The following is a 25,675-nucleotide window of genomic DNA, read 5'->3' on the forward strand; positions in this document are numbered from 1 at the left end:
ACTGAAATGACTGCCAGTATTCGTTTAGGTCTTTGTCTCATTATGAATGGAAAAAAAAGACGAACTGCGCAACAAGAACACGGACGAAAGGGAGGCAGACACACACTAACGCAGTGTGTGTGTTAGTGTGTGTCTGCCTCCCTTTCGTCCGTGTTCTTGTTGCGCAGTTCGTCTTTTTTGCATTATGATCAACCAACTAGCCCGACAAGTCCTTATGAATGGAACTAGGCGGAGTATGGTGTTAATGACACGAAGAGAAATTCGACCTGTAATTATGAAGCAAAACGCCCCTGCGAAGCCCTTCGTTGCAGAGCCGACGTACGAATCTCATACTGATGGCGACATCAGCGGCGTGTGCTGCAAACCAGTTGCAACCAACGGTGGCGGGAAACTTCAAAGTTGACTGTAGTATTTCGTTCCGGAAGTTGCGAAATAAATTGTCTTATATATATATATATATATATATATATATATATATATATATATATATATATATATATATATATATATATATATATATATATATATATATATATATATATATATATATATATATATATATATATATATATATATATATATATATATATATATATATATATATATATATATATATATATATACCTTTTGAGTACCTGGCCGAAACGATGCATTGTCTGGTAGGGAGAAAGGGAAATGTGAGACGCTAGGGACACCTGCACGCTGATCATTTAGCGCTGAGTTGCTATTTAACGACTTTGAAAGAGGAGTCTGACTCGAGCGTCAAAAAGGAAATATGGTGGTTTATGGTGGCCACATGCATCATGAATACACCGTTTGCTAGTGATTTCTAACAGACGTTGAGCGGCGACAACAATGCCACCAAGGCCACCAAAAGGCGCGGGGGGCGGGGTGTTAAACGCCTAGAGTGTAAGTGGAAATGGTTTCACCCTCAATTGCGAATATCAAATGCATTTCTGCGGCTTTACAAACCAACGCAGACAATTAGAAAGAAGAGACGGACGTGCAAAGGGGTGGAGTTCAACAGGTCGCTTCTTCTCGCTTTCTGTCTACTTTTGTTTATAGCGACCCTAAAAGGCATTCTACCTTGAGTTTTCAACTACACTACCTGTCTGTGTTAACTGAATCTATAAAAACTGCAAGACAATGTGACAGAAAACGTCCAAAGCTGCATGAAGAGTTTCAGTATTCTTAATTTTTTCGATTAAGTGGCGTTACTCTCCCGCAGCTACTGGAAGTAATGTCAAGGTGGTTCTCGACAGTAGGCATTATTAACCTCATCCTCCTCAAGCTTTCCGTGGTGGCAGCCTCGGTCTCTGTTCCATCATTTTAGTGCGGAGATAGATGTTAATGATCCGTATTGTATGTATTATCACATCTTGGCACGAGATTGGTGTACGTATCACAATTATAAAAGTTCTGACTGCGTGACCGCTGAAAAGAAACGAACTTACATGCTCTCTATACGCTTTTGTGCAGCATTGCACATTATATTGTAGGAATTTTCTGTCTCCTTTGCTGTTCATTGCCGATTTACGCTTCGTTTTCCCTGCGTGCATCGGAGTTTTGTGCAGACCAGAGGGGAAACTAAGCGTCAGGATGAAGCTTAACATTTGAAGGGTCACGCAGGCATGCAGTCTGGAAAGAAACGCATCACACCATACCACATGCATCGCACATGAGAGTTTGCAGGGTGTTCCTCCAAAAATGAGTAAGCTTTTTCAAATATGCAGACAATAATTTGCAAAATGCGACATAGCGCGCATTGTACTGCCAGTAAAGTTTCTTAGAATAATTTTTGTATGCTTTGATACTGACAACCAAGTTCAGCGGCTAATTTCAATGTCTTGCATTTAGGAAAAGCACTAAGTTAGAAAATTCCAGAGCGTCTTGGCAGCCGCTCATTAGCCAAAATCACTTTGAGGTTTTAAACCACTATAAACCATTCATTTCAGTGAATTCAGCATATTTGATGATTTTTTTTCTGAGTTCAATCAAATGCAGAACAATATGAAGAAAACCCATGTGATCAACCGCGCATGTACGCGATTCTGGTGCATGCCCTCAGAAAAGCAGGTTTGGTTCGGTTTAATAGGGTTTAGTGTCGCAAAGCGGCTCAATGTATATGAGGGACACCGTTGTGGAGGCCTCCCGTTAATTTCAACCAGTTGGGGTTCTTTAACGCGCACTGACATCGCACAGTACACGGGCCTCTAGAATTTCGCCTCCATCAAAATGCGACCGCCGCTGTCGGGATCGAACCAGCTCTTATGAGTCAGCTGCCGAGCACCATAACCAATCAGAAAAGCAGGTAATTATATTTCTCAGCTCTTTGCTTTGTTTTCTCGGCTCAAAACAAGGAATGCCTATGAGGTGCTCGCCATTGGCGTAATTACTGCATGTTACAGGTCTCACATGCTTCGATTAAAGAAACTCCGGTGACGTATCGCACAAGTGGTAAGCCAGTGCCTTAGCTAAACCATCACACGATATCGGCAGTCTGTGATGCGGCCCCTGCCTGAAGCCACCTTCCGCAAGCATACGCAAGCATGCAAAAGCCACGAGGTCAATCAGCTCACGAAGCTGACCATTTGAGAGAGCCGATATGGCTGTGCGCAAGCCGATTCTGAAGAGTTCTTTATATCACACATCCGTTGGCAATATCTAAACGGTAATGATAACACGATGAAAATTTCCAAATTATTAGTCGTTATTCCGGACTCTCTACGCTTTTACCAGCGATAGTCTTGCTCAAAATTAAAAACTTAAAATCTTCTGCCTTTAACCACTTGAACTGATCTAGCAGAAAAATACCATGGTTCCCTCTAGTGAGTGGCTGCAGTGATAGGATTTACGTTGCGTCTTATTTCAGCGAATTTACATATTGTATACCTTGGAGATAATTACGAGCGGCAAAGCGCATACGACTAATGTCCGCTGGCGCGGGCGCAAACCGTCAGCCGGAAAGCGAGCAGTAAAGCGACAGCCAGTTTTGCACATTTTACGCCAAAAGGAGATGCCGCTATAGGATGGCCCAGAGCCAAAGATTTACGCTTATTAACGGCTGTAGTAACTGGCTTCAATTTTTTTTCGCATGCCGTCCCGTTTTTCGTAACTTCTCTCACAATAATTTGCTCTTAGAAATCAGCCACATGGCCAAACGTAAACAATATGGAGGAAAAAAATGGCATTCCGTCGAGCAATACAGGCGTTCCAAACTTGTTTTTCCGACGTCAGCAAAGAAAAAGAGAAAAAGAAAAAAAAAGAAAGTTGCCTTTTGAAGGCCGCTCGGTGGTCCCTCCATTACCTGAAGGACGCAGGTGGCGCGCGCTGTTCGGGAAGGACACTTCGCACATGCCTGTCGTTATCCGTCATGAGCGGCGTGTATGCCAGGAGGTTCTCGGAAGATGTCTTCGCCATGCCGGAAGGCTTCCTCCCTCTCAAACTGCAACGAATTGCTGAAGATCAGCTCAGAGAGACTCTCGTACGAAGAAGAGACTCTATCGCAGAACTGCGGCAGTTGTTAACAGGTGAGAGAAATGACAGTGTGACCGTTCACGACCCATTGTGCTTAGCTTCGCGTGGCCAAGGCCTTTTTCAAGATAGTTACGCATGCGTCGCAAGTGACGGAGGTGTATTTTTTGTTTAGTTGAGCACTCTGAATTAATAATAATAATAATAATAATAATAATAATAATAATGTTTTATTTTGTCCAACTGTTTACAAAGCGTACATTCCCGCACCGCTTAAGCACTGTTGTGCTTGTCTGCGGTGCCGGCAGCCTGCGAAATACACATGTTTTCTCGGTACCTTTCTAGAACTAAATCACTGGCTTGACAATCTTATCAAAGTACAACAAAAAAACAAGAGCACATGTTACCGTCGTCGCTATCTGGACAGCGGAAATTTTTGATTAAAGCACAAGATCATTCACAGTTTTTGTACACAAGCGCGACATGTCATCATCGTTAGTCTGTGGACAGATTGAATTTTGTTAGTAACTAAAGAATTGGGCAAGCATACACAGATACTGCATCTTCTCTACGACACGGGGAAATTCCATAAAAAAAACAAAGTAAAAAGGCTAATATATATAATTACACATCTAGACACTTGAATAAAGAAAATGAAATAGTGAATGTGGAAGTATACAACGTAACACATATACAGCATGTAATGTTAAGGTGCAAACCTTTTTATAGATTTTTAAGGAAAACATCCTTTAGTACTCGCTTTACCTTTTTTATCGATGTATGGCTGATCTCGACATCGGATAGTTTATTGAATAATGCAGGCACATAGTAAGCTCTGCACCGTTTGCCATAATTCGTATAAATTCTGGGGACGCTGAATCGTTCTATGTTTCTTAAGGTGAACTTGCTTTGAGGCTTCTCTGACTTAAACATATTGTCGTAATAGAACCTGGTATAGATAGTATATCTCTTGAATTCTTCAAATGGTAGTAGGTCTCCTGCTCTATACAGGTCTTTTTTCTCTTTACCCTCTAATAGCACACCATACAAAACATTTTGAACACATTTATAAATTACGCTGGTAATTTTCTTTTTTAGTGTTTCTGAGCAAAACCCGTACAGTGTAATGCCATGCCGTAACTGTGCTTCCCCCAAGGACTGGTATACCATTCTTCTTATGTTGACAGTTGTGCAGCTTTTTATATGATACATCTGTGCTGCAACAGTTCGTAGCTTTTTACAAATAAAATTCACATGGTTACTCCACGACAAGGTAGGCTCAAATTCAATGCCTAAGTACCGGACATTATTACTGTATTCAAGTGGGACACATAGACAGTTGTGGCATTTTTCAACGTGTAGAAATATTGGCTGTAGCACATCCAGTTTTTTGTGGGGATTGTGAAAACACATGAGCTTTGTTTTTGAGCTATTTGGAAAAATGTAATTATTCTTGTACCAGTTCATAAACTTATGAACATCCGATTGAAGAGCGAATGAGGCTTCTTCCAAACTGGAATGTGCCATTACCAGTGCGGTGTCGTCAGCAAATTGGTACAACTTGGAGTTTAAATTTAGGAATCCGAGGTCGTTCACGTATAAGTTGAATAATAACGGTCCTAGAGAAGAACCTTGAGGTACACCAAATTTAGTGACTATTAATTCACTGTATTCGGTATCAATTTTCACCGTCTGTTTACGGTTCGTGAAGTAATTTTGAAACCATGCGGCAAACGGCCCTCGGAAACCCAACTTTTTTAGCTTATCTTGTAAAATATTGCGATCGATTGTATCAAATGCTCTGCTCAGGTCAAGAAATAAGCTCAGCACAATTTCATTTTGGTCAATTTTTGAGTGCACAAGGTCGCTAAAATCTTCTAACAGCATAATCGTACTTCGACCGGTTCGAAAACCATACTGACTTGTTGTAAACACTGAGTTCTTCTCGCAAAATACAGTCATTATCTTCGCTATATATTTTTCCATTACGTATGCAAGGACAGGTAATATTGATATCGGTCTGTAATTGATGCAATAATTTTTTTTACCCTTCTTGTATAAAGGTCTGACAACTGAAATTTTAAGTTTTTCAGGAATTACTCCAGAGTTTAAGGCTCCATTTATGATTGTTAGAATAACGTTCTTCAGTTCTTTAAAGTTCCTCTGAATGTCCCTTGGTCTAATGCCATCTATTCCTGCTGGCTTATTAACCTGTATTGAATTTATTATGTTCCACAAGTCAGTTTCTGTTAATGGGGGTAAGTAGGCCGATTTCTGGAGCGAGTCTATCTCCTTTGTTTTTGGCCGTGCCTCCCGCACAGTATCTCTCAAGCTTTCAATTGATTTTACGAACTGGTCATTAAATCTGTCGGCAAGTTTCTTGACATCTGGATCTTATCTAAAGTTTGCTTTAATGGTCTCGTCGATACCTTGCTTTGGTTTTTTACACAAAACCTGGTTCACTAAATTCCATGTGCCTTTTGTATTTCCTTTGCTGTTTGAAAATTTGTTTAGAAAGTATCGCTTTTTCGCCAACCTTAGCTTTGCTGTCACCTTATTTCTCATCCTTCTATACTCTTCTTTCAGCACCATGTCGTCTGGTTCTCGTTTGCACCGTTCCCATATGTGGTCCTTCTCCTTGCAGAGTTCTAATATTTCGCGGTCAATCCATGTGTTCTTTGGATTTCTTTGCTTTAAAACCTTTTGTTTAGTTGCTTTCAAATAGATGACCGACATCTCTTTAACGAACTTCTCATACATTTCCTCGTGATTCTGGCACATCATCGCATTCCAGTCAAATTCTTTAATTAGTTTATCCACAGTAACGGTGTTTATGTGCTTTAGAAGTTGCACGTCGATTTCGTTGCATAAGTCCTTCCCTTTTAAATAGGCTAGAGCTACAAAATAATGGTCAGCTACCTTTTGTCGAATCACCCCAGCAACTGATCGTCTGCTCGTTGATGCGACAATGTGGTCTATGCTTGTCTGTGTGAAGCAGCTCCCCTTCCATTCCTCTCTAGTGAAGTCCTCAATCATATTTTTTAATACGTTCCTGTAGCCATACATAACTAGCAAAGTTAAAACAATAGCTATAGGGCAAGCAAACGGTGAGAAATGGGGGAACGGGTTTGTCATAAATTTGGCATCAGTTGAGCAACCCAACTTTGGTGGTTTTTGTGGCTTTAGATTTCAGCGTTCACAACCCAGAGACAGCACTCACGTCGCCACTACCAATAGTCGTGCAACTGGCAAGCGGGAATGTTTAGCGGTAACTGAGAGAAAAGGACACGGAGTGCTTGTTGACAATCACCCCGCACTGCAGTTACTCCGCGTGTTAAAGACGAACATTGTGTGTGACGGGTGACTCTAAATGCAGCATGGCGACAAATTCCCTTCAGAAGGAGCTGAACAAGTGAAGCAAATAGAACGGTGAAGAACACGTCTTGAAATATGTTGGTATATTTAGATAATGATCAGGGCCGCCACGGTAGCTCAGTGGTTATGGCGCTCGGCTGCTGACCTGAAAGACGCAGGCTCGATCCCGGCCGCGAGTGCGGAATTTCGATGGAGGGGAACTTTTAGAGGCCCGTGTACTGTGCGATGTCGGTGAACGTTAAAGAACCACAGGAGGTCGAAATTTCTGGAGCCGTTTACTGCGGCGCTCCTCATAGCCTGAGTCGCTTTGGGACGTTAAACCCCTTAAGCCTAAACCTAAGCCTTCTATGATCAAACCAATTAAAACCTAAAGCTAGTTGATAATCACAGATTAGGACCAGTTTCTCAGCCCGAAGGCGCGGGCGCAATCCCGGCCACCATGGCCAGGATACAACCCGAGTCCTCGGCCTTAATAGATGATAGCCCTAACCAATGATCCACTTCAAAGGGCTGGCATCGAGGCACCCTCGAAGCAGTAAACACGCGACGGTACTCGACATCCGGACGCCATCGCGAAAAGAGCGGAGTGCAGGTGAACAATGCATTTCCACACCAAAGCCTGAACGTCCGCATTCAGGAAAAAACGGCCGAATGCGCAGTAACCGATTTCATAATGCGCTTTAGAGCGCACATATTGCCGGTGTCGTTAGCAGTACTAAGTGTAACTAACTACTTGTGCGTCCGATTTTCCAGAGGAAAGTGAGAGTCTCAATGCAAGAACGGACACCGCCTTCCTTCTGCGCTTCCTACGGACTCGAAAGTATAACGTTCCGGCGGCCATGAACACCATCAAGAACTATTACCGGAACCGAATCGCAAGCGGGCCTCTCTACCGAGACTTCTTTCCATCCAAGGTGTCGTCAGCAACACGCAGAATCATGATGGTTCTACCTGAGACCGATGTCCCCGGCCGGCCCATCTTCCTCTTCAAGATCGGTGGGTGCACTCTAGTAGAATGTTATAGTCCCAAGTGCTTAAAAACTGGATAGGCTTGCACTTTCACACTACAAGCAGCTACAATGAAGAGCATACGGAAATACTAATTAATTAGGTTAGTAGTTCTAAAATCTATTGTCAACCTTGAGGGCATTTCACGCCAACAAACGTAATCTAGCCGATTTTAATTGCGCAAACAAAACTTTATATACAGCACGGCTTTAAAGAACTAAAAGGGAGGGAATACAGTTTAACTGAGCGCATCGTTAGTTCTTACAATGACTAGTCCGTTACAGGGCTGTTGCAAAAGCAAAGAGCAGTCACCAACTCCAAAGAAATCTAGTTTATCAAATTTCTTGGTATGGTAACTGTATATATAAGACATCATAATAATGGTGACTGCACCCACTGTAGGGCAAAGGCCTCTCCTATGTCTCACCAATCAACCCTATCCTTGCCTGCTGCGGTCACCCTATCCCCACAAACATCTTAATCTTATCCCCCCCTCCATAACTTTCTGCCAACTTATGCTACGCTTGGCTTGTTTTGGAATAGTCTATTACTATTAAAAACCATCGGTTGTCCTGCCTACCTATTACATGCCTGTCCAATCCCATTTCTTCCTTTTGAGTTTTACTAGAATACCATTACATTAAGCCTCTTTTGTACCCTGACCCACTCTGACCTCTTCCTGTCTTTTAAGGTTAAACCCGTCAATGTCCTTCCCATAGCACCCTGCGTTGTCCTTAGTTTCAGCTGAACCCTTTTTGTTAGTCGCCACGTTCCTACCGCATAGATGAGTACCGGTAAGATATAGGCGTTATGTGCTTTTCTCTTGAGGGATTTTAGCAAAGTGGCATTCATGACCTGAGAGAACCTGCGAAATGACCTTTATTCCATTCTTATTCTTCCAGTCATTTCATTCTCGTGATCCGGATCAGCGGGCACTGCCTGACCTAAGTAGACTTATTTCCTTACATTTTCCAGCACCTCGATACAGACTGCAAACTGCTATATAATTTACAATGCACAGCCTTCAGAAAACACGGGACGTTACCACGATCATCACAACCGCCCGGTAAATCTACTGCACTGCAATAACTCCTAGAATGCCTTGTGCTCTGTCAACCACACTCTAGCCTGAGATGCTCACCACATCTCTGCAAATTTTTGTGTATGTTTGTGTCAAGCTGTGACATATATCTTACCTTTTCTCCTTTTCTTCCGCTCTTCTCTTCCCTCTCCATCTAATTGCATATGGCAGAAAAAATGGCCCACATGGTGCTGTTCGGCAGGCACCCGTACACGTTCCCTTTATTCTCCTGCGACCACTTGGCTGTAGAAATAATTGGTACGCTATGACGCGTCCGCTTTTGACCCACTAATGAGATAGTATATATAGAAAGACAGATCGATCAGGAACCACAGCTAAAAAAAGAACCCATAATTTGTCAATAGAATGTACACATCCCTAATTACACGCAACTTGGAAATATCACTCCGCCCACCACTCGCGCAACATGCTCGGACACGCAATAGCGCAGGCTGGTTCACGCCCGTTTCATCCTTCGGCTGTGAGCAGCACAAATAGTATTATACTTTGTGTCAAGGCCGGCACTCGCACACTTAGCGAGAAAAAAGCATACACAGACATACACAAACAAACACGCCCACAGTGGCGCACAAGACTGCCGCTCCCCATTCCTGTTTCCTTTCACTGTCTCCCAGCCGTCGGAACACGGTCTCTCGCACGTGTGCCGTCCTTCCGGCGGCTTCAGGAGTACGACCCAGGGCACCAGGCGGAAGTCGCTTACGGTTGCAAAATTTCTGCCTGTGTACGCACTTCAGAAAGTTGTTAATTTCGCTCCTCTCTCTCGATAGAAACAAAAGCAATGGCCCCTTTACACTGAAGGGAGGGAAAGGTGTCTAAGCCGTTCGCCTACTGACGGTCTATGACGCTGAAACTCTCAGTCCAGAAACTAAACATCGGATGTAAGAGATGCCCTATTTGAAGACTCCGAACTAAGTTCGTTCAGTTCGGGTTCGTTACCGCGCACTGACTGCGCACAGCACATGGGCGTTTGTAGCGAAAGCTACACTGTGCTAGTCAGCAGCGCATTTGAGGTGGCCCGCGCTAGTCACTTCTGCGCAGGCGCCATGGCAACCAGCTGCGCCGAGTCGTAGGTGTTCGCCGCGCTCCGTCGCCTCGCCGGTCTCCACGCAGCGCCGCGCTTGAGGTCATCACTTAGCTATGCGCCTCACTGCACATGCCGCGAAGGATATAAGCCGCGGAGCTGCCACTCGACTTGGGAGAGGGCGCAGTGTAAGGTGAAAACGCTTGGCGAGACGTTCTTCACGTACCTCGAGTGTTTCCGACACGCGCTTAGCTCTCTGCGCTTCATTCTTACGTAGACAGGCAGCCTCACGCCAGGCAATGACTTCAGGATCAGTAGAAGCAGCTTCCCGTAGGCTCTGAAGATGCCTCTTGTTATAAACGCGGTCACCAGCCGCCTCTTCTTCTTCCATTGTGCCTTCTCCCAAGGCGAGCGGTCGCTCCACGGCTAATGCCCTCCTCCATGGCGCGGCCACTAAGAGCATTGCGCACGCGCCCTTCCTTTCCTCAAAATCATCGGCATCTAGAACGTTGTCAACGCCAATGAACACAATGCCGAAAGCTTTCGCTTTGTATATCCTGGATTAGCTGAGCTAATCCGTATTCATTTTTTAAATTTCGTCCCTAATAATGTGCGGCCACCGCGGCCAGCATTGGATACCGCAGTCATTTGCTTTGCGGCTGAACGGATTAGCGTGTACCATAGACTCCGTGTTTCTGCCTCATAGCTAAGTACCGGGATGATGCACCATGCCTCCAACTCCTGTGTCCAATTTCTAGGTCTCTTTCACTCTGTATGCTTCAGGTAGATATGCGTTGGGAAACAACGGAAGAGTTCCGTTGCTCTGCCAGCTGTAGATCCAGTAGATGCATACAAAAGCTATTAAAAATGTACGGCAGGGCAGCCGCCGCTGTCTGATCGTTATAATTTCTCACCTATGGCACATGTGCAGGTCATGGGTTCTGCAACCACCGCTATCATTAAAGTAAGGATTAAGTACTCTAGCACTCTTTCGCCATAATTTAGAGATGGACGAAATTTTATATGCTGCCCTTATTTTCTGTAACAATAACTTTTTTAGCACAATGTTTTCAAGCGTTCTGCCAAGGTGGAGTCGATATGTAAATATTTCCTTTGCAGCAGTATGGCTGTGCTTGTGTATACGCTAATTATAAATTAGTCCCTGATTGTTTGTAGTCTTCGGATAATGTACCAAATAAACTCCTCCCGTCATCGAAGCGAACTGGGTCTTCCTGTCCGTCCGCGAGTGGTAGGTGGGATCAGAGAGTTTTCTCGCTAGCCGCTACCTCCTGCCGTTAAGTGCAGCGCGCGTGATACCTCCATCCTCGCGGAAAGCTCAAAACTTCCTGTCGAGGTGACGAGGTTCGACAGCTAAATTTATAGACTGTAAGGTGCTTTAGAACTGCATAAATTCCGTCTGAGAATGTAAAAGAATGGGGCTGCTGCCGACCCTCAGGGGCGCCCACCGCACTTGGTGCTCCTATATTCGTTTGGTCTCTGTCACGTGTGGGTTTACGAAAAATTCAGCGCACTTTAAATAAGCAGTGGTGGTAACTTTCGCACCAAAAAATGTCTCCTGCTCTTTGCTGCTGAATAGTCCACAAAAGTGGTATTGCTACAACACAAGTTCCTTATATCCTACCGCATCCGCACCAAGCAAACCTGCCAAAGCGCCTAGACGGCGACCTCGGCATCCGTTAGGCGCAACGATTAAGCGAAAACATGGGGCAGATGCCAAAACAGGGTAGACAGCAGCGCAACGTGCCTTTTTATATTCTGAGGGATGCCTTTTATATATTTGTCACTGAACATGTGTCATATAACTCTTATTGACTGAGAATCCAAGCTTCTTGAAAGAACAACACTTACTACAGAAACGCGGGTGCTTCCAACTTAATAAGAAAATCGATCGGAACTTGTAGCAAGCACGGCTACATGAATTCGGCATCCATTATTGTTCCGAGACCCAATCCATTTACTCTCCGGTATCTTGTTTTTCAGGGTCGTGGGAGCTGACAGAAACTTCGTTCGTCGAAATGCACCGGGCTGTCATGTTATGCCTCGAGTACATAGCAAAGGACCCGATAACACAAACGCTGGGGATGATCATGTTATTCGACTACGCTGGCTTGACGGCAGAAAATGTGCTCGCCATCGATGTGGGACTTATCAAAAGAGGCTTCGAGTACTTGCAGGTAAACGCGTCTTGGCCTTTCTACATTTTGCCCACACTGCGTTAAACACAAGGTGTGTATTTTGCAACCTTTCGTTTAGATTTCAATTCACTTGGCAGTGACGTCAGTAGTGACGAAAGCAACAGAAGACAGGGTAGCAAACGACCAATCACAGGCACGACCTCCACGAAGCGGCGCCGCTGCAAGACTACCACTGCCGAATCCAGAGCGGCCTTGTCACATGGGCAAGACTATGCGGTAGTTGACGATACAGGCACCGCAAAGTTTCTTTCCCAAAGGAAATTATGGCGGCAAAAAACTCGCGAAGCATGCCAAACGCGTCGTCACGTTCCCTCATGACTCGCCGTCGATCATTGCAAGTGCGGCACAAGAATGGTGCGCGTTAATGCAAAAGTGGCGTCATGACCGTTATTCTTCTACGACCAGCGTGACGTCATTCCTCATGACCTGCAATTCCTCCAGCAGTGACCGAAACCAGGCGAAAGAGAAAGGAAGAGGAAACGTTCGTGCTTTTACAACTAAGCAAAAAATTCTAAATGAATGTAACCTGTCGACCACTTCTAAAGCTGAAATCCATGTGCGAGTTACTGGAGGATTGCAGAGCATTGTTTATAGATATTCTTTTACATTTATCTATTCTTCACCAGCCTTTATAGATATACTTCGCTTTCGAAATCCGGCGGCGTGACCGCAGGCAGGAGCCGGCTGGGCTGTCTTGCCACCGCGGCGCTGCGGTCGTGGGGTGAACCATCGCAGCATTCGTCCTCTGCAAGCACGAACATTATGCTTGCGCTCGTAGTTCAGCGATCGCTCGAGTAACATTTGTTTCCTCTTGCCTTCGACAATTAGGCATTGTTTTCATGAGGTACGGTCCTTATATTCTGGGGATGAAATTGAGTTGAGTTTGCTTGACTTTTTTTTTTTCACCAGCGTGGCTTACGTCCGAGTGCGTTCTGTAGTTGCCACGCTGCAGGGACATGCGCCTGGTAGCGTTTGGGGATAAAAGCTTAATTTCAAAAATAAGCAATGTTGAAAACGACTTGAATTCCGGTGCCTTTAAGCGTGCATTGTTCACAATGAAATGGTATGTGCAGACAGGTGCTTTTTGTGCACGATGCTTTACAAGCAGCGCCCACATGCCTATCTGCACATTTCATTCGAATCGTTGATTTTAGCTCGCGAGACGAACTTCTGTAAAATCCTGTGTAATATTCGCAAGTGTACCGTCTATTACTGGTGCACTCATAAATAGGCGAGCAAAGACACGGAATTCGGGCGCCGCAGATTGATTTGAAAGTTACAGGTGCAGACATAAGTAAATGGAGAAAACTGAAGTACTTGCTGTTGGGCTAGTTGGTTCATCATAAAGTTGAATGGCGCAAGGGAACGAATACAGGAAGGCACAGAGACAGAAAGAGCGCCTACTTCCAACTGAGTTTATTGTGGAAAACACCACCTTCATACGCCAGTACATTATCAGCACAAGTGCGTTATTATAGCCAGGACAAGCTAAGAAGAAAAAATATATGTACAGTAAAAGATTACATTTATGCATAAAAGCCAGAGAATTGCTATTCACAGAAGAAGGCATGAAAAATTTTGCGAACATGATAGCAAGATTAAATGACAAGATCTGCATATGACCAACTAAAAAATCCAGTTCCTGCCCGCTGAGATTGACCGACGAAGTGCTTACGCACGTGGGCCCACCTTTCTCTATGTGAAATGCTTCTATAACTTCCCTTTCAACTCGCTCTCGGCCTCTGCCGATAAACTTTGCCTCTTTCAGCACCGGTCCTCAATCTTGACAATCCTGCAATGATCAGGGAGGCTCCCCCTTTCATTGTTTTTTATTGTCCGTTTGTGCTCAATCGCTCTCTCATTGAAACAACGGCCGGTCTGCCCAATGTAGACACGCCCACTCTTGAGCGGTATCTCATAGATGACATTAGAACGGCAATCTGTATAACGTTGCCTTTAGATGGTCATGTGTAGATCTTGTCATTCAATCTTGCTATCATGTTCGCAAAATTTTTCATGCCTTGTTCTGTGAGTAGCAATTCTCTGGCTTTTATGCATAATGTAATCTTTTTCTTCTTAGCTTGTCCTGGCTATGACAACGCACTGATGGTGATAATGTACTGGAAAGGTGGTGTTTTCCGCAAAAAACTCGGTTGGTAGTAGGCGCTCTGGATGTTCGTTCCCTTGCGCCATAGAACTTTACGGAGAAAGCTATTCGTAAATTAACTATGCTTGCCCTATCGGAAATGAAGAAACACTGTTAGTCCATGCAAAATTGCGCATATTTTTGCTACCAAAATGCACATAACATAGCTCCAAATTTCAATTAGGCAACGCGTGAAAAAGTTAGCACGCAACCGCGTGTCATTAGTTTTGACAGCACCAGAGCCTGCTCGTCGTATGCAGAATGTTAAGTCTGGTTAGCCCTCTCTATACAACCATGTCCCAGCGGCATATTGTTGTTTTCGTTCGAGCCATCCTCTTCGCTCCGATATCCTGGTTTACGTCACTCTGCATGAGGCAGTAATATTACCCACTGTAGCACTTCATGATATGTTCATCTGCTCGAGCATTGGACGAGATCCTGTCGTTTAAAGGCGAAAACTTCTAATCTGTGATCATTTTTAGCTTAGGCAGCGGACATCACGTAGATGGTAGGTGTTTGCGAATGGCATTTTTTTTAAATCGAGCTGAGTACGAACAGTGGAAGAGCGTAGCTTCGCTAACGAATTGAATCCGAATAGTGTGGCTAAAAACTGAATTCAATACTAATCGAATAGTGATTAAATCTTACCGTTTACGCATCGAATATTTGTACTAATGTCTGCTACTTGTGCGAATATACGTAGAAAACGAGAAAACGAGCATTAGTATAAACTACAGAAGTACCAGCGGCGCCTCTGCAATGCAACGCGAACGCAGTTAAGACTATTGCTGTTAAAAGACAAGCTATCACACGCCTTATCATACGAATACCTAGGAATGAGCCTAACCTGGCTGCCCAAAACGCCGCATGCGGCTTTCCCTGTCCTCAGTAAAACAAGCCATCTATTCAACTTTAGGCCGTATTTTTTAAATTTGCATATGCCATCTGGGACCCCCTCAAGTCAGCCTTACCAAAGCCCTGGAATCCGTCCAAAATCGTGCGCTGCGTTTCGTGTATACATAATATTCTTACAACACCAGCGATACACCTATAAAATCTCGAGCTAACCTCACCTGTCTTGAATGGCGCCAAAAGATAGACTTTTGCTTTATCATGAATTCTACTAATCTCCCATGAGCACCTCCGTCATCACCCCAGACCACCGTCATTCACGCCGTATTAACCACCCGAGAGCCGGGCATCCTTCTCGAGAATCCACGCGTGCCCCTCTCGAGTCGTTCTTCAGCCAGACTGTCAGTAAGCGGAAGAACTTGCCAATTGAAACTGTACTACAGAACACCCCTTAGAGCTTCAAGGCATCAATCGAAGAATCGAAGAACTAATTACTTATTACATATGCCCATATGCCAGCCCACCCCTCACGTAATGCCCCTTGCAGACCATTGAGTTACAATTAAATAAATAAATAATAAACGCTAATCTCTACTAAGGGGCCACAAGGAGAAGAAAATAAGGTAATCTTATGACCGTCACGTCATGCGTATAGGAGAATCACGCTTTGCTTTTGATGACCGAAGAGAATAAACTGGAGCCACGTGTCGGGTCATGAAAGTGATGATATAGCTACGTATGAGCCACGGCTTTCTAGATCGGGCATGAAGGCAGGGCTTGCTGAGTTTGCCTGTGCCCTAGCGCGTCGTCTAGTAGAAGCCGTGTATCAGCATTATGAACGCCGCCACACGAATGAACCACATCGCGACGCTGAACCCTTCATTCCGAGCGGCAAGATGGCACGCGGCATCGGTGTGGACCCTGTTTCTCGAACAGTCGTCGGAGAAAAATACGGCAAGCCTTTGAACGGCAATAATTTTGAAATGAAATACGGCAAAAATTTTGAAATGTACACTATTTTATTCTTTCGAATAACCCATTACCAGAATAATTGAATCACTTTTAGAAATTTTCGAATATTCGCACACTCCTAATATATGGACCTTGCGAGATTCAGTATAATTTTTTCATCCAGCATGCACACTTGTAATATAGGAGTAGCGATATCGCCGTTACTAATATATTTGCACATCTTTAGGTGTTGGATGGCCCTGATTCACGTCGCACAGCTTACATGTTTCCTCAAGCAGCTTGTTCACGCATCCAATTGCCCTTTTCCTCAACTCGAGGTGCTGATCAAGGCTGAGGTGACGGGGCAAAAAGGGGTCGCTTTTGTTCCATCTGCAGCAGCTAGTAAAATGCGGCACCAACCAGATCGTAATTCTGGGTGAATTTCAGCTCATCTTACCAAAAAAACACATTTACACCTCTGAGCTGCTCGGCAGGACGATGAGAGTAGCATTTCCTTAATAAAAGCGACAGAGCGGTGAACACCCTGTTCATCAGACGATTCTAAAAAAGCCTTGGTAGATTGAAAACCACAATGAAGAGCGACTAGCAGTACCTGAAAAACACGAAAGAAGTGTACTTTCAAGAAAACACACAAAGCGGGTGCACAGCCCCAAATATTACCATTCTAGCCGCCAATGAACGCCATCTCTCCCACCGCGCAACGACTGCAACAGCGTAACAGCGGGCTGCAGCGCCCTCACACTCCCTAAAACAAAGTTGCACAAGCTCCAGTGCAAAATTGAAGTGTTATAAACGTTGGATGATCCGACTACTTTTAATTTCTAATATTACTGGCCTTCTTACCTTCCGACCTCATAAGAGAGCGCATCGTTACATGCAAAAGTCCCGGTCAGTGGTCTGTCTGGTAAACTGAAGGAGGTCCCGGAGAAAAATATTCTGTGTTATTTCTGTGCGTGTGTGTGTGCTGGGGGGGGGGGTATGTGTGTGAGTGTGTGGGTGTGCGTGTGCGCGCTCGCACACGTGCAAGGGGGTTGCTGGACAATGCGTAACCGCACCAGTGTGGCCGGCCCCACTAATTTTAGTTAAGAAGATATTATTTGCCTACTTTTCTCTTCTGACATCGTAAAAGAACCCATCCTTCTCGGCAGAAATCTCTTAAATTGTTGCCAGTGTGGACTTTTCGGTTTGGTTTGTCAATTCAGGAACATTTCTTGCGCTTGATGCAAATATTTGCCTAAATTATGCAGCTTTCTTCTTTCCTGACACTCTTAGAATGTATAAATGTGTTCACCGTAAGGAATACGTTTGGCTGTGCATCTATAATTTGGTTTTTGGAAAGAAGACTGCAGCGATTTTTGCTTGTCTTTTCAGGATTGCATGCCCATGCGAATGAAGGGTATGTATGCCGTAAGGCAAGGAATGGCCTTCGACTTGATATATACACTTGTTAGGCCTTTCCTCAAGAAGAAGCTCTTTGAACGGGTGAGTCGCCAAAATGCTTCTATCGGCGCGATGGTTGTTTCTGTGCCTCGTGGGAAAAGAGTGCGCTTAAAAAATGTGCAGCGGTATTTTGCTCGTTCAAAAGCAATTGTTAGTGATGTCCTGACTTTTATAAAAAAATGTGACGTAGGTTGCAAGATAATCATTGAAATCGTAAGTGACATCTGTTTCACTAGCGCCAGACAAAGCGCGGGATGTTTCTAATAGATCGTACAGAGAGGCGCTCGTAAACTGTACCCTCCTGTTTAGGAGAGCGGGTAAGCGTCAGTACAAAATTTAAGTAGGGCGCACATCAGAGATAGCATATATGGTGAAATTACGAACACCTCAACTGAAATTCTTTAAAAAGAGTTGATGGTTATTTTGATGTTTTTTTTATAGAATAGGAGACAAAAGTGTGCGCGGCACTGTAATAACACGGAATTTCACTTGACGCACATGCGTTTTGAGAAACCCGCTGTCGGTATGACATAGCTCATCACAAAAAAAAAATTTTTGGCAGGATTTCGTGCCAGTGTGCTAATACTGCAGCGCCGCTATTGAGTCGTTAACTCTCACGCAGTCTTTAGATTCCATTTGTACCGCACATGCTTTGAAAGAAAAAAATTCGCCTGCTAGTTTCATAATAGCGCGTTTTGGACTGAAGTTTCTAAGCTCTTACGCTATTTGTTTCACACGTGTCTCCTCTTACGCGTTATTTCCTCCCAGGAACTAAATTAATGGTTTTAATGCATCAAAACGTACTCGCTTCTTTCAACAGACACGCTTCCAATTGTACGGCACTTTTCAGCAGCATTGCGACTCGCTTGAGTTAATAACTTCACTTGTACTGGCAGAAAAAAATCTAACACTGACAATTAACTGTAAAGAATAACTTACACAACCACCGTTAGTAATTTCTGACAGCTCCAGTGGCTGACGCCATGGGCTGTAGCATCCTGCCTCCGTGTGATTTTTGTGTTGGCGTCCAAAGCACATTTATTGAAGTCAAATTTTTTAAAACCTTGTGTCCACGTATTACTCAAAGCATTTCGCACTATGAAATCTCGACTAGAGGTTGAAAGGAGACCACTTTTGACAACGATAAAATGGAGTGTGGTACAGGGCACCTTCTACGCATATCTATGCCAGTGTAATCGCACATGGGCCCAGTACTGGAAGACAGGTAACTTTCGCAAACAAGAAGGGGGATTGAAAAAATTAAAATAGCTATAAGTCTGAAAATTCTATTGCAATGATATTCGTTTCTGTCAACTTAATAAGTTGGGTCTCAGAGAATCTGCATCAGAATCTGTCATGACCGCTTAGTATTAAAGTATCCCTTCTTAATCGCACGCAGTTTGGTCATTTATTTCTAGAAGGGAGGAGGAAAAAAGCAGCAGTGAAAGCAGCGGTACAAGAGAATAAAAAGCAGAGTGCATTTTAAGGTGAATATATAACAGACTGGTCAGAAAAAAGATAAAATCATATAGAAATACAGGAAAGAAAATGACCCATGAAAAGTACACAAAAAAAATAGCAGCTATAATTGAAAAATAATACAACAATGACTTAACTGCATCCTAAACTCAAATAATACGCGAGAAAATTAAATGCTCCTGCTGCAACCCTTGCCACTTCCAACATGCGTGAACCACGAGGGGTGTTTAAAAAACATTTGCTCCCGGACTGTCAGCTTCTTATTCGGCGACGGAACTGAAGCATGATGCTTTCAATGTAAACTTTGCATTGTATATTTTCAGCGCAGCCCATCATTGCCTTGCAAAGTGACGCGGTCCCTGAAAAGTTGATATTTAAAACATTATTTAGTTTCAACATTTTGTATAAATATTTATAGTACTGAATACGTTAAGAATCCTATAGCCTAATTAAAAAGTTACAGGACAGAAGGGTACACTGTGCGCCTTGTTAAAGCCTCAGCAAAAAAAGAACTGAAGGTTTCGTTTGCCGCAAAAGGCCCTAAATGTTTTGAAAATATTCTTTTGCGAAATAAAATTCATTTATTGTGTTTTATAGCAGTAAGGTTCAACCCTTTCCGTATAGATATTAAAGGTCTGGATAGGAAAGAAAAACTAAAAACTGAACAAGCAGCTTGAAAGCTAAAAAGCGCAGTCATACATTCGCTGTCTTTGACCGTTGCTTCGATCTCATTCTTTACGTGAATGCGACTGATTCTGCAGTTTCGGCCTTACGGCGACAACTTCAAGGAGCTCCACAAAGAGATACCAAGTCACGCTCTTCCAGAGGAGTACGGGGGGAACAGCGCCGCCTCTCGACATTGACGGGTTCTGGGCCATGCTGGAGACCCACGAGGAAGAGTACCAACAAGACAACAGCTACGGCTTTGTCAATACGAACAGCCTTGATTTCGCCACGCAGGAAGAGATTGAAAAAGAAGTCACGTTTCTCTGATCGGGATCACAATGTGAAGCACACGAATTAAGAGGGCTAACTAGCGGCACCTAATGGCTGCATGGAGCATTTCCTAGCCTCCAGTTTTACAATAAAAGCGTCATTACGAAAGATGTGGCAATCAGTAATAACCATGCAGTCGCTGTGCATGGGGCACGAGATAGAACAGTCTTTTGAAAGGTCTTAAAAAAAGTTATACTGGTACACACGCTATTACTTGAGTGATAATGAACGAAAGGTATTTTTTAATCTTACCAATTGGAGTGGGGTAAAAAAACTGCGCTTTAAAGAGCGCCAAAAATTTGTCTCAAAAGGGCGGTACAATTCAGATGTGTGTGTTTTCCAAGTCTGCAGTCAATATATGCCCCGTAGCACGAGAATGAATGTTGTGCTTTGTAAATAGACCCGCCGCGGTGGCTCAGTGGTTAGGGCACTCGACTACTGATCCGGAGTTCCTGGGCTCGAACCCGACCGCGGCGGCTGCGTTTTTATTGAGGCAAAACGCTAAGGCGTCAGTGTGCTGTGCGATGTCAGTGCACGTTAAAGATCCCCAGGAGGTCGAAATTATTCCGGAGCCCTCCACTACGGCACATCTTTCTGCCTTTCTCCTTTCACTCCCTCCTATATCCCTTCCCTAACGGCGCGGTTCAGGTGTCCGTCGATATATGAGACAGATACTGCGACATTTCCTTTCCCCAAAAACCAATTATTATTATTATTCTAAACATATCTGTGTACGCAGCAAGTGGCGACGTGGTGGCCGGGTAGTGTGAACCAGGCAGCATTTCGGCGTCGGCGGGTTTCACTCCTTCTCGCCGTCGAGCGCCCAAGTGTTCCCAAGTGGGAATACTTGAGTGTGAGGTGATAAGACATGGCAGAAACCGGAAGTTAGGAGGGAAGGAAAGAGTACCCTAGTGCTTATCGCTGGTGGCTCCAAGATGAGGAGGTGCAAAGGAGGTATAGAGAACGCCCCATTGAAAAGTGGGATTATAATCAGAACTACTGACCAGTACGAAAATACCAAACGTTACAATCTCCTGGAAAGGAAAGAGGAAGCCACGAAGCTGGTGGAATAGGGAATTGAGGATGCCGTCGAGGAACGACGGTTGGCTTGAAGGGAACGCAGAGAAGCAAATAAGACGCATTTATCTCAAGAGGAAATAGACCAAAAATAGAAATCTTATCGACAAAAGAAACTGCAAGTACAGGTTATCGTCTAGGATAAAATAAATATCTCCACTGATCACTGGGTGGCTGAAGTTGGCGATGCAACTAAAGTTTGGATAAGAAATATCTAGAACCATATAAAGTGGCGGGATAAAAAGAAGCAAAGAAAGCAGTAACGGATGCAAGATGCCGAGAGAAAATGTTTAGAGGGAAACGACGCTGGGAATTACATTACATCAGTTATAGCTCAGTCGTTTAGGAGCGACGATAGACTAATATCCCCAAATGAGGGAACAACACACGACAGCATAATAGAGGGCAGCTTAAAACTGACCAATCTTAACGGGAAAAAGATGGAAGCAAATATTCCTAAGAGCACATTCGCAGGGATAGACGAAATTCAAATCAACCTGAATAATGAACTTGGCCCAAGAAGCAAGGAAACATGGTTTAAAGAATTGAAGACGGTCCTAACAAATAAGCAAATACCGGACAGCTGGGTACAGAGTAAAATAAATATGGTTTATAAAGGGAAAAGAGAGAGGATGCACATAAAATCCTAAAGACTGATTACGATAGCATCTGTTATATAAGGGCTGAAATTAAATGTCGGCGAAATTAAAAAAGAAGTCTTGGGCAGAAAGTAATAAGATACTAGGAGAATTTCAAAAATGGTTCAGAAAGTGCAGGCGCTCAGATGATAGCCTGCTCGTGCTTACCCAAAGCATAGAGATAGCTAAGACGGAAAACAGACCTCTCTGTTTAGCCTTCCTGTCGACAAGCTGTGCACACGATAATGTGAACAGGGAACTCCTGTGGAACATTGTAAACGATGGAGGTACAGGTCCTGAGATATTTGATTTCCTGCAGGAAATATACCGAGATAACAGAGTTGAAGTTCCTTGAAAGCGAATAAGAAGCACGACAACCGTCGGGGTACGTAAATGATTAATGGAAGGTTGTACTCTATCACCGCTGCTGCTTAGGTTTATATGATAAATATGGAGCGACGACTACAAGTGAGTAATCTAGGTTATAGTCTACCGTAGAGATAAGGCGGAAAGGTCGTAGAGCAGCGGCTCTCCGGCTTAATGCATGCGGACGATACTGTTCTGCTAGCAGGCAGCCAGGAAGATTTAGGAACTCTGGTCAATTCCTGTGGAGTCGAAGGAAACGCTTTAGGCTTCAGTTTCAGCGAATTTATAGGTCAATTCTGATGATATTCAAAGATTCAACTGAACAGATGCTTACAATACGAGGCTATGAAGTACCGAGAGGGGCATAAAATAAATATCTCGGGGTATGGGTAAAAGAAGGAAAGGGCGAACAGATGTCGGGGTAATGACAGAGCATTCCGGGGGTACTAGAAATACGAAGGAGTGAGAGGTATTTGGAATGGAATAATGGCTCTAGGGCTTACTTTCGGAAATACGGTTTTGTGCCTATGGCAGAATTGAGTCGGGATTAGAAAGAAATCGGAGAACTGTTCGGAGATTAGCACTAGGCGGCTGCGGTGCTAGCACGGCGGGGGGGGGGGGGGGGGGGGGGAGGGGGGGGGGCTGATATGGGCTGGGCGTCGTTTGAAGCACGGGAAGATCATAGTAAAATATTTTATAAAAAACGCCTGAAGAAATTGGACGTTAACAAGTGGGCGGCTTATGTATTTGAATACTTGTGCAGAAACAGTATTGACCCACCATGGTGGAAAAGGACCAGGAAACTAACCGTAAGTGAGAAGGAAACAAGGATGAAAAAATAAAGAGCCTTAAACGACAAGTAAAAAACGCAGAAGGTAAAAGCTGGATTAATTCAATGGAAAAGAAGCTGAGTGTAGAACTGTATCGAAATTGAAAACAAGAGATCAGGACAGAATCGTTCTATGATAACACCAGAGGCAATGCCCTACTCTTGGAAGCTATATATATAAGGGTGTCATAGAAAGCGAAGGTAGAGAAAAATTTGATCAAGAAGTTGTGTGTATGTGCCGGTGGAAGTTAGCAAAAAGCGATAGGGAGCTTGGTGCCTCGAAGGAGAGATGACATAAGGTTAAAAATGTAGATTTAAAAATAAATTTAAATAAAATAGCGGAGTGGTAGACAGAGTTTCTTTAACACCATTAAAAACAGTAAAAAAAAAGTCTAGCGACCTCCCTCTTTCAAAAGGGAGGCTCCTATCTTCCATCCATCCTGCACGCCCGCCTGCCACATCGGAAGTAACCAGCGCGAGCGCATTGGCAGTCGGAGGGCTCTCGGCACTCCTGAAACGGTAAAGGTAGCACGAGGCTTGTATGCCAATTGTATCTAAATTATAGAATTACAACATAGCGCGATTCTCTACAGTAATCCTCTTCCGCGGGTCGCGCACAGCGCATGCGCGGATCCCACTGAGGGTGTCAGCGCCGGCAAGCTGTGGGTGCGGGCGAAGCTGTGTACCCGTGTTATTATCGCGCCCTATATGCGAATGCGCACTGTTCGCCTAGCCCGTACTGGCTTTAAAAGGCTGCCTACACGCGCCCATCACGCCCAGTATGGAACCTGCTTGCAGCCTGCCAAAATAAGCAGAAATAAACGTTCCTTGTACGTTACGCCTACGCCGCCGAGTTCCTGGATACCGAACGTGAAAGAACACTATATTGCGGGACCGGCTTCCACGTCGCGAGCTGTAACCATTGCTAAATTGTTTTACAACGTCGTCAAAGAAAGTTACAGCCTGCCTTATGCGCCTTTCGAGCCAGTGATACGAAACTTTTTCGGTAACTAGAGAGCGTATTCGATTTGCGTTGAACAACTTAGAAAATACACTGCTGTATGCATGCGTGTGTTTTCCAAACAACAAATGTATGCATGCGTGTGTTTTCCGCTCGTGCCGTTGCCGCCTTGTAGAGTCGGCTTCGGGCTTTTTTCGACCTGCCTTCTCTCGAGCAACTTTTACTCACAGCCGCCTGAATCCTTCTTATGCACATAAAATTTAGATATAACAATAATAATAATTATTATTATTATTTTTTATACATTAAAAAAATCCAATTCTATACTAAAGAATTCAGGACTGAAAGGGTCAGGGTCGTTGCTACTGGTATTAAGACCCTCATATTCCTTCGAAGGCATTGCTCGAGGATTAAAGGTGGCTCAATGGCAGAGGAAGAGCATACATTTTTCTCGTATCCAGATTGGTCGCACGCTAGAGGGCCAGCAATTTTAATTTCAAAGTATTGCGTACCTGTGAAGTTCATTTCTACTGAAGACATCGCATCTAAACAACCTCAACTTTCAAATGAACAACAAATGAATGAAACGAAATTAAACCACCGGATGTCGCCGCAATGTGACCATTGATAACATTGAATTCTAGCGCCACCTCGTGGCTTATATACCAATGCTTTGTGGCTATTGCACCCCTGTGTCGTGAGGCGGCGTCACATACTAGAAGTTTTCCTTTCCCGCTGCTGACCCGTTATGTGGAACCCATATCTACTGGCACATACACTGCAGCCAGGCGGGAGGTATGGAGAGATTGGCCCAGTTGCCCACTGATTAAAAAGCAGAGCAGAGGACAGAACCTAATGCCGCTGTCACACAGGCACAATCGCAGGCTACTCAGTCGAGAACCGTCGAAATTCTCAATCGCTTCGTGCTGCTGCTGCTGCTTCGGGAGAGTATTTTTTCAACACAGAACGAGCAAACATGTTAACATCGGTGACGTAACGTAGCACCTACGTCATGCTCACGTGAGAGCACCGAGTGTTGTTTGGTCCTTAATTTTCACCTTTTTCTTCTGTGGCCTGCGCAGCCAATTGAAGAAATACAATGTCGAGCACCAGAACATGTTGACAAAATGTAGTACCAATGTTGTACTCTCTCTCCTCCGGTCATGTGTAATGGTGTACATCGGCCAGACTGGCCAGTGTATCAATGATCGCCTAAAAGTGCACTAAAGAGGAATCTGCACTAGTCTTTTATACGGGAGCTCGATCTACACGTTCCGGGCATTCTTAGAAACTTAATATTTCTCGCGCGCCGATTTCCCTAATTAAACCGGATTGACGTCCCGACTAGCACCATTTTTTTAACTCAACGCGGTAGGTAGGAGGAGTCAACCAACGCGTCAGCCAGTCCCGTGGCGGCTTAAGTTGCAGCCCTGCCATCGGCGGAGTGATATGTAAATCAAAGAGTCCACGTGCATTTTATTTCCGTGGGCTTAATTCGCGGCTATATTGTCTGTGACTGAAACTGTTTATTCACAGAAACCTAAGAAACAAAATCAAAGTGAAATCGAAGACGCCACTAGACTGGCTGAAACGCACTCCACGCGTTGGTTGACTCCGCCTATACCTACCGCGTTCAGTTCAAAAAAAGACGGGGGCCGGTCCGAATTATATAGGCCAATCGGCTGCACAGGATAATAATTCGAAGTTTCTAAGAATGCCCGGA

At 44.2% G+C, this 25,675-nt stretch overlaps 1 pseudogene across 1 annotated transcript; it reads left to right on the forward strand.

Moving 5' to 3' along the window:
• The first annotated feature begins 3,322 nt into the window (after positions 1–3,322).
• Positions 3,323–20,203, forward strand: LOC144094875 (alpha-tocopherol transfer protein-like; annotated as a pseudogene). Its single transcript, XR_013306608.1, has 5 exons — positions 3,323–3,530; positions 7,603–7,845; positions 11,982–12,175; positions 17,538–17,648; positions 19,847–20,203. The product of XR_013306608.1 is annotated as an alpha-tocopherol transfer protein-like (transcript).
• Positions 20,204–25,675: the final 5,472 nt, after the last annotated feature.

Source organism: Amblyomma americanum, chromosome 6 (genome assembly GCF_052857255.1).
Source record: "Amblyomma americanum isolate KBUSLIRL-KWMA chromosome 6, ASM5285725v1, whole genome shotgun sequence".
NCBI classification, from domain to species: Eukaryota; Metazoa; Arthropoda; class Arachnida; order Ixodida; family Ixodidae; genus Amblyomma; species Amblyomma americanum.